We start from the raw sequence: 10,444 nt of genomic DNA on the forward strand, positions 1-10,444 counted from the left end.
CACATAAAGTAATGAAGGTTGTTCTAGGTTGAAGGAGAATATAAAAATTTGGATCATTCACTGGGCCTTCCAGCTTCCTTATCAGGTATTTGCCAGAGAATTGCCAAATTATGTCCACTGTTGATGGAGTACTGTGCATTTTCAACACCAAAAAGAAAGCTCATACTTGAAGGAAATTTATCTGTCTGTATAATTCACTAATAATTGGACAATATTCATGACCATCTGTATTGGATTTTTTTCATGCTCCTAACCAAGAACGTATTGGGCAGCAATGTTTAAAAGGAAATTGAATCAGTCAGACTACACCAATTAATCTCCACTGGAAGTCAGTGAAGATTTTACTTTATAATTATCCAAAATGTGAACTTTCCTATCACTGCAGGATATATGGACAGGTGTCCTCATGATTCCAAATGAGTATGACTAGGTTCCAGCTGTGACGTTGTAATAGTAGTGTTTGGATATGATGGACTCTGACACAACTGTTGAGAACTCCTAGCAGCTGTCAATCATGATGAGGTGCCAGTGCCTGCAGCCTATATTGCTTGGTTGGAGGTTGGATCTCTCCAAATTTAGGCTGCAAATATCCATGGGGGTTGCTCCAGTGTGCTCCCTGCTGTAACTGTGGCTGTGTTGGAGTAGCTGGGACCTGGACACATTGGCTCCGGAATGTGGATGGCCTTGTTTGGGGCACAGCCTCAGCCTGACTGCTGAATAAGGGTTCCCTATGTTGAGAGTTTCCATGGCCCAGGCCTTCAAAGGGATCAGGTGTATAGTTGGTAGAGTTCCAGGCATACCTACCTAGTATGGCTAAAAGCAGCAGTCATTGGTCAACAAACAAGCAAGGGCATCGAGGCCTGGCCTAGAACATGCCTACCTCTAAAGATGGCTGCAGGGGGTTATTAATGGTGTATTTTGCCATCCTCTGTAGATTCTTTTGATCAAGAAGTTTGGTGAAATCATAGTGAGACTTGGATGGAAGCAGGTAATTTGGCTGAAGTGGGGAACTGGAAGAGAAACAGTATCAAGTATTATTGTAGTGATACATGGGACTTGGTAGATCTATCCTGCAGAAGCTGTGCCATTATTCAAGAGTTCCACTCTACAGCCAGGATTTCAGGAGTATATACAGGTGAAAAGGCTACTCAGAAATATAGAATAGGTGCTCTGATACAAGTGTGCAGGTTTACCCAAATTAATCCACATGGAGCTAGGGACTGCTACACTTAAATAACAGTTTGCAGCCAAAAGGCACCGTGGTTCTGCTTTCTGACCGTATCGATCTAGTTTAATATGAACTGAATTGACTGGATACATTTTGAAACAAAGTATGGGGTGCTGTGTTACTGGAGATGGTTGGCAACCATGTAAATCTTTGCTCCTGAAGGTAAGAGGTGTTTAAGGTGATAGGTAGGCCTTTGCTCCTATGTGCTTGGATGGCTGGGGGTGGGGACGGGGGTGAGATAGTCTTAATAGGAATCTAGATAGTAAATATTTAAGAAATAAATATGCTGAGTTTTGGCTAGAGGCCTGGATAGTGGTCTAGAGAGACTTCTATCACTTATTTTTGCTACCCTAGGATTTGGGTGTGATGCCATTGAAATCAGTTAATTTACCTCCAAGCAGGGACCAAACCTGGCATGTTCTTTGTTTATGTAGTTCAGCCTTAGCCACATGAGGCATTTATCTTTTGAATCATTGTGAGATGTCTCTCTCTTTCCATTTGATCCTGGAATTTTGTCAGTTGGAATCCTGACGGTAGGGGCCAGTTTTGCAACAAGTAAGCAAGCTTACAAAGCTCAGCCCTGCTGAATGTTGTTAGTAAGTATTTTTTTAACCCCCTAGGCCTGTTACAAGCCTCCTCCGTCCTCTGCAAACAATTAGGAGTGATGTCTGTGGCACATGTGTGGAATCCCATTGTTTGTTTTTCCTAAGACCATGCTAATTTACTGCCATGATCTGCTCACGTGAAATCAAGAGGTGAAAAACCACCATTCCATGCACTCATTAATAACAGCTGTGTGGCTAACAGTAGCACTGCTGACTAAAGAATTTTCTGTAATGGTTTATCTATAATAGCTGCTCAAGCACAGAAAGCACTAATTGTTCCTCAGCTAGTCCCTTCCTTAACTCAGTTATATCTGATCTATTGCTCTGACTTAATGTGATTTTTTTTGTGATCGTCCAGGTAAAGTAGGTCAGTGCTGCTGCATGAGTAATGTTCTCTACTCTTGTCACTTACTAGCAAAAGGATGCAACCCCAATAACAATGTGCATTTATAATGTAAAACACCCTAAGATATTTCTCTCAACTGGAATATAGATGTTAAGAGTAACAGAAGAATTGGGCGAAGCGACTGAAGGAATGAATGAAAGTATTTGATAATGTGCTACATTAGAGACTTGTTCTGAAAGTTAAGGAATATCTTCTTCAGCATTCCAGATTTGACGGGTTCCGAAATGGATAAGCCCAATGTGTGAGCTGCAGACTTTGGCATATGTGGGGCAGGTGGTGCTTGAAGGGCTGGGTAAATTCACTGGAAGTTTGAGCGCGCTGTCCAATGCCTCGACTTTGATTACACATTCTGATGAAACCTCTTGATGTGTTCGTGCCTTCCTGAATGAGCCTTTACCATTTTGATTGGTCACAAGCCAGGGCCTCCCATGAGTCGGCAGGTATGTTTGACCTCTTCGGGGATGCTTTGAGGGCATCCTTAGTATTTCTCCTACAAATGAGCTCCAAGTAGAGCCGATGCCTCGGGCATCTGGTGTCAGACATTCAAACTTCATGTCCCTCTCAGTGGAGCTGTTTTGAGTGATTAGTGCCTCGATGCTGGGCAAGTCGGCTTGGTAGAGAATGCTGCTGTTGGACCACCCTTTGCCACCAGGTTCAGAGGATCTTGTAAAGACACTACTGGTAACACTTCTCCAGTGGTTTGAGGTACCCGCTGTAGGTCAGCTCAAGTCTTCAAAGCATATAGGAGTGTGAGGTTACTACTGCCTGGTAAACCATGACATTCGTCTTGGCTTTGAGGTCCTGGTCCTCAAAATGTTTTTCCCCAATGGCTCGAAGGCTAAGCTGGCACATTGGAGGTGATCTATGTCTGCCTTCATCAAGAAGGGGGTAGCTGGTTAGTTTTCTAGTGTCATGAAAGTACAGTAATTCTCATTATTGTGATTTATTGTAAAAGTAGGTTAATAGTGGATAGTTTGTGTGTATGTGGGATTTAATTGGATTGTAGACAGCTGGTCTGGAGTTTTTGACCCATCAAAAGAAGCTAGGTTTGAAATGCTAAATACATAAAAAAAAATGGGAGAAGTCTTGGTGAGGAGAATTTGCATTTTTAGATAAATCAGGGCAGTTTGAATTTCAGAGATGGTAGGATATTTACGCCTAGCCAGAGAAGCTATGCCAAACAGTGTGCCTATTTTTACCAAAGGTTACTGACAGCATTAGCACCATGGAAAGATTTGAGAGAGGTAAAGTTCTAAAGACACATGGGAACAATGGAATTTACATTAAAAGGGGGAAACATGTATAAAGGAGAATGAGGCTATGTGCTAGGGAAGGCATTGTAAGATCTAACAGCAGTGTAAGAAGCCTCCAGTACTCGTGCTGACTACAGAAACCGAAGCTGGGAAAAGCCACTGAATTCCACTGTCCAGGGTATTGTGTTGCTTGGACATGTTTAAAATCTTTTATTTTACTGTTGCCTTACGGGGGTGTAACTGGAAGCCAGATTAATTACGGGTTTAGGAGTTATAGCAGCAATCTGTATATCTATGTATGTGCTTAAGATATTTTCTTTTGTTAATAAATGTTTAATTTAGTTTTTAAAAAAAACCTCAAGTCTTGGTGGGCTTAATACTCATGAATTCACGGCATGCATCTCGAAATAAATACAAATTGCAAAACTGTTGTGGTAGCGTGATCAGGTTTCCCTTGTGGATTTGATCCACTTGACATACATCATCTGCTGCATCATAACATCTGGGTGCAAAAGCAAAATACTGCAAATGCTGGAAACCTGAAATGAAAACAAATGCTGGAAATACTTAGCAGGCCAGGCAACATCTGTGGAGAGAAATAGAGTTAATATTTCAGGTCAATGACCTTTTATCAGAAGGAAGATAGTTATTTAAGAGTTTTTAAAGCCAGTGGAAAGATAGGAAGAACAAAGTTGGGAGGTGGGGTAAGAATGGGAAGAGTAAAAGAGAAGGTCTATAATAAGGTGCAGGGCAGGAGAGATTAATTTATAAAATATTTAATGATGCAAAATTCAAAGAGATTGTTAACGGATATAGTGAAAAGACAAGATTCTGTCTCGAGGCTATATAGCAGGCCATCTGAATGCAACATGAAGAGATAAGGGAAGTTATATGAATGACTTGAATGTAGCAAAAGAGGAACATATTGTATTTTAGTTTTGCTGATGATAGTAAGAAAAAAAGGCAAGGCAAACCTGAGGACAAATATAGATGATTTCAGGAGTGCCCAAATAGGTTAGTAATGTGTGCAGGTAGGTGGTGGATACTGTTTAGTGAAAAGACTGAAGTAGTACATTTTAGGAAGAACAACATTGGAAGGGAGTAGTCCCTGCACAATTAGATTCTTAAGAGTAGAAAAACAAAGTTGTAGGAATGCAGGTGCATGTATTTTTAAAGGTGGGGGGTGAAGGTAGATAAGATTATTTTTGAAAAAGATATGAGGTTCTACGTTCATAATTTGGGCTGTTGAATATAAAAGCAAAAAAATGTATTAGCACATGACTAGTTATGCCACAGAATATTAATAAGTAATTCTGGACACCCAAGTACAGAGAGGATATCAAGCCCATGGTGCAAAAATTCACTAGAATGATACCAGGAATGAAATGTTATAATTACTAAAGAAAGATTGACAAATTTGCTCTTGTTTCAGAGGAGTGGAATAAGTAAAGGGAGGGGATTCAAAGTTATGAGATTCTGGAAGAAACCAAACAGGAAAAGATTGTTTCTATTGTTTGGTGAATCAGTAGCAATTTCAACCAAATGTAGGTTTTAGAGAAGCTTTTGAAGATAGAGATTGAGGTAGAAACATAGAGATTAGGGAGATTGACAGATTTTGAAACAAAGATGGGCTAAAATATTTCTTAAATATAAGTGGAAACTGTATGCTCTCAGTAATGTGTGGCACACTGGCTCTGCAGCTATCTCATCTACCTTTATAATGACTGTCAAAAGATCTTTCATATCCTTAAGACATCCCAAAGTATTTCACAGTTAGTAAATTACTTTTCTTCTAATATAGATAAGCACAACAGTCAATCTGTACTCGGGGAGGTCCCACAGACAGTAATGATATAAATGTGTTTTGATGCTGTTGGCTGAGGGATAAAGGTTTGTCAGGGTAACTTTCCTGTCCTCCTTATAGTGTCATGGAATCTTAAGTCCAACTGAGGGATGGGTAGTTAACGTCTCGTACAAATCATGGCATCTTGAATAATTAATGTTTTATTGCATAGTATTTACAACAGAAACATGCTCTTTGGACCAACAAGTCCATGATGGTGTAAATGCTCCAAACGAGTCTCCTCCCATCCTTCATTTAACCCGATCAACAAAATACTTTCATCTTTTCCCCCTTGTGTGTTTCCCTTAAAAGAATTTATATTAAATTCAATCAACTATTCATTGTGGTAATCAGATCAGCATTCTAACCATTCTTTGGGTAAAGAAGTTTCTCCTGCACCTTATATTAGTTCTGGCCTCCCCTGCAAGTGGAAACGTCTTCTCTGTGCGCATAACCATCAAACCCTTTCGTAATCTTAATGGCATCTATTAGGTCACCCCTCAATCTTCTCTTTTCTAGAGCAAAGATCCCCAGCCTGTTCATTCTTTCCTGGTAAGTGTAATTTTAAAGTTGTGGTATAATTCTAGTAAATTTTTTGGACCACCTTCAGACAGCGTCTGTTCTTTTTATAATATGGAGACCAGAACTGTTCACGGTACTCCGAGTGTGGTCTAACTGAGGTTCTTTACAAATATAACATAACTTCTGAGTTTTCAATTTTATCATTTGAGAAATGAACTCAGTGCTTTGCTTTTTAAATGATTTTATCACAATACATCACTATTTTTGGCAATATTTGTATCTGTACTTCCTAGATGTCTCTGCTCTTTCCTAAACTTCCATTTAGAGGTTTATTTTCCAGGGAATATGTGGCCTCCCGATTCCTCCCACCAAACTGTACTGCTTCAAACCTATCTCTACTGAAAATAATGGCAAATGATGTCAGTAGCACTGTACTGCATTTAATTGTCATCCTAGATTACATGCTCATAGTCTCTTGATTGAACCTGCAACCTCTTTACTCAGAGGTGAAAGCACTACCACTGACCTACAGCTTACCCCTCCCTCATTCATGTGATATGCCATTAATTCTGGTAATGCAGCTGACAGTGATGTTTCTCACAGCCTAGAATACTGCCATGAATCTTCAACGCCCTATACGGTACTGAAATGAGATGTCCTCTTCTATCTGGGACTGTGCAAATGGTCAGACCCACAAAGGCTGCACTTGTTGCAGCATGCAGAATCATAGAATGATGCAACATACAGAAAAAGCCCATTTAGCCCACTGCACCTGTATTAAATTTAAAACTGAACGATAGTTTAAGTTACTCTTCTAACTTGCACAGAGATGAATCAATGTGATGGAGCTGGCATTTTTCACATCTTGCACTCAGTTTGAAACAACTGACCAAAGTACATAGAAAATTTTGTAGTTGTTTACAGTGTTAGAAGGTAGTACTTGCAAGTGTAGCATTTTGTATGTGGACCATATTAAACAGTAAGTTATGTAGAACCCCAGTGTGAAAAACAGCTCCAGTTAAGCAAAACAATTAGATTACAGCAGTGGGGGATCAAACTACCATCAAGTAATAATGCAGAAAAGCGACCATCTGAGGAAGTTGAAAACAAACAATTGAACCTGTCGGAGGGCTAATGTACAAAAGTCATGCAGAATTATACTGCTTCCCAATGTGCCCTGCAGCCATCAGTAGCTTTGAGAATAATTGTCTAACTTCCAGGAGAATAAGATCAAATATGGGCCAGCTTGGAGTCTCCCTACACTAAGCTCCCTGCTACCAGGCCCCTGGTCATGTGACTAGCTGAAATCCACCTCAGTGAGAACCGATTGCATACGATGGAGAACTGTATGTAATTCATTATTGAAATTACAGCTTGTCCTCTGGGGTCTGGAGTATTTGGTTTGAATTAAACATATATCATTGTACAGCTGAGATGAGAGCTTAGGTCAGGGTGTACAGTTACATTTTGGCAGATGCACTCGCTGTTAAGTGTTTTAGAGGTGCACAGCCTTGTGTGTGTATAGATATGTGTACATATAATATAAAAACTTTCTGGCATACATGAACAAAACAACACTGCACTCAGAAGTGTTTCAGAACTACATCTTCAACAACCCTTTTGCTCCTCAGTGGCTCAGGCTTCATAAAGTAAACAATGTGGGAGTGAATGGAAACTTCAAATATTCCTCTCAGAATTTAACAGGCCATCTTTGAAATCTATGGGCGCGGTTGTATTTATCCTCTGGTGGCTAAGGGCCTCAGCATCACAGAATTGTTAGTGTAAAAGCAGGTCATTCGGCCCATTGTCAGTGCTGGCTTTCCAAAGGATCAATTCACCCAGTGCCACACCCCTGCCTTCTACCCATAGCCCTGCACATTCAGATATTAATCCAAATTCTTCTTGAATGCCTCGATTCGACCTCACTTCACCACACTCTCTGGCAGTGCATTCCAGATCCTAACTACTTGCTGCATGAAAAAGTTTTTCCTCATGTTGCCATTGCTTCTTTTCCCAATTACCTTAAACATGTGCCTTCTGCGCTTGATAAAAGCAAAATACTGCAGATGCTGAAGATCTAGAACAAAAACAAAAATACCTGGAAAAACTCAGCAAGTCTGACAGACCTGCTGAGTTTTTCCAGGTATTTTTGTTTTTTTTTCCCTCTGTTCTTGATCCTTTCACCAATGGGAACAGTTTCTCTCGATCTACTCTGTCCAGGCCTCTCATGATTTTGAGTACCCCTTTCAAATCTCCTCTCAGCCTTCTCCAAGGAAAGCAGTCCCAACTTCTTCAATCTCTCTATGTAACTGAAGTTCCTCATTCCTGGAACCATTCTTATGAATCTTTTCCGCACTCTATGTAATGTCTTCACATCCTTCCTAAAATGTGGTGCCTAGAACTGGACCAGTGTTCTAAACAAGCTTAATGTATACTCTTTGCTTTAATTGTATTCTATATCCCTATTACTAAAGCCTAGGATACTGTATACTTTATTAAACTGTCCTGCCACCTTCAATGACTTGTGCACATGTATACCCAGGTCCCTCTGCTCCTGCATCTCTTTGAGAATTTTGTACTCTTTGTATTGCCTCTTTGTATTCTTCCTACCAAAATGAATCACTTCACACTTCTCTGCATTAAATTTCTTCCGCCACTTGTCCGCCCATTCTACCAACCTGTCTATGTCCTTTTGAAATTCTTCACTATCTTCCTCACAGTTCACAATTAAGTTTTGTATCATCCACAAATTTTGAAATTCTGCTCTGTACACCAAGATCTAGGTCATTAACATATACCAGGAAGAACAGGGGTCGCATCTGTTATTTCTATCAAATATTCTAATTATAAAATTCAGCATTTTGGAAACAAGACACATCTGAAGAAAACCAGTTATAAGTGGAAATATAATGGGAGGGATGCAACATTCCTCACTTGAAAAGTGTCATATTGTGGTTTGATTAGGAGTTGAGGCACTCTGAACTCTAATATCAGATTGTGAGGTCTGAGATTGATGCTCAGAGCTTGTGGGACTCTGAATAGCAGCTGTAATGTTAAACTGGAAAGCACAACTGCAATTCCCTGGGATTGCTGCTTCTCAGTCATTTGTGGATTTGCAGAGAACAGGTCATTTACGAGAGGTAACATCTGACTACATTTCTTTTTTGCTTCCAAGTTCATGTCAGATGCTGTAATTAAGAATGGCGAATTGCTTGAATGAACCTATGTAAACATTCTGACATTGTTTGTATGTTAGGTTCCCTTTGCCACCCAGATTTGTGTGACTCCTTGTATCCTGTTGTCAGTCATTGATTTTATTATGCTCTTGCACTCTGATAGCTGTCTATTCCAGTGTGATCTTTTGTTGATCCTTTTAATGCCACTCACACTCTGGCCCTATTTTGTTTCTGTTCCCACAATTTCTTTAAATGTCATTATATTATTTTGGATTTTTTTCTGGTTTGCTCTCTTTGGTTTAAATATCCTATTTGGCTCAGGTTTCTTTTCTCATTCCTCTATTTCTAAACTTTATTCCTGTAAGTGCTCAGTTGCTTGCTCGACTACTGTCTCCATGTGTTGCAATGCATTATACAATGGAGTCCGAGGAAGCCACAGACTGAGTGCCTGCTCTCAGCCACAGAGCCAGGCATTTCCCCTTGGCTAAGTGGATCAGACCTGGGTTTTTCACAGTGGCTGGTTACTCAGTAGCATTGGCAGAATTCTGAAAGTTTGTCCAACAAATGTTAGAGGGCATGGTGTGAGGCACAGGACAAGTCAAAAAAGACAGAGAAAAGAGCAAACTGGGAAACAGAAGCCTGTCAAAAAACAACTTGCATTTACATAGCACCTTTCACAACTTCAGGACCAAAGCACTTTGCAGCCAAAGGAGTATTTTTTGAGTGTAATCTCTGTCGTAATGTAAGCAATGCAGTAGCCAATTTGCGTGTAACAATCTCCACAAACAACCATGAAGTATTGACTAGATAATGTTTTTTGTGTTGTCGATGAAAGGTACCCAAGGCTCATTCCCCTATTTTCTTGGAAATAGTGCCGTGGGATCTTTTACATCCACCCGAAAGGGCAGAAGGGTTGTCAGTTTAGCATCTCATCCGAAAGACAGCACCTTCAGGCTGCGCAGCACACCTTCAGCATTGCACTGAAGTGTCAGCCTGGATTTTTGTGCTCAAGCCGTGGGATGGGACTCAAATCCTTAACCTTCTACTTCAGAGGCAAAAAAGTCCTACCAACTGAACCACAGGTGATGTGTCACCTCAATAACTTAAGCTTATTTGCTGATCTTTCAGAACTAAGTATTTTGGGAATTCTGTTTTCAAACTGGTGAATGTCTTTGTAACAAGCCTTGGGTTTATCTTACATATTTCAGGTGCAAAGGTGTTGGTCATTCCTGTAATTAATCCGAATGTCTTATGTTCTCATGCTGCCCAATATCTAACTTATTGGATATCGCAATCCAGCTCAATAATAAGACCCCTGTGATCCAAACTGGACATTCATTCATGCCCTCATGTGAGCTTCTTCAATCTTCAACTCAAAACGTTTTATTGAGATGCCGGATACAAATTGTAT

Source organism: Carcharodon carcharias, chromosome 14 (assembly GCF_017639515.1).
Source record: "Carcharodon carcharias isolate sCarCar2 chromosome 14, sCarCar2.pri, whole genome shotgun sequence".
Taxonomy (NCBI): Eukaryota; Metazoa; Chordata; class Chondrichthyes; order Lamniformes; family Lamnidae; genus Carcharodon; species Carcharodon carcharias.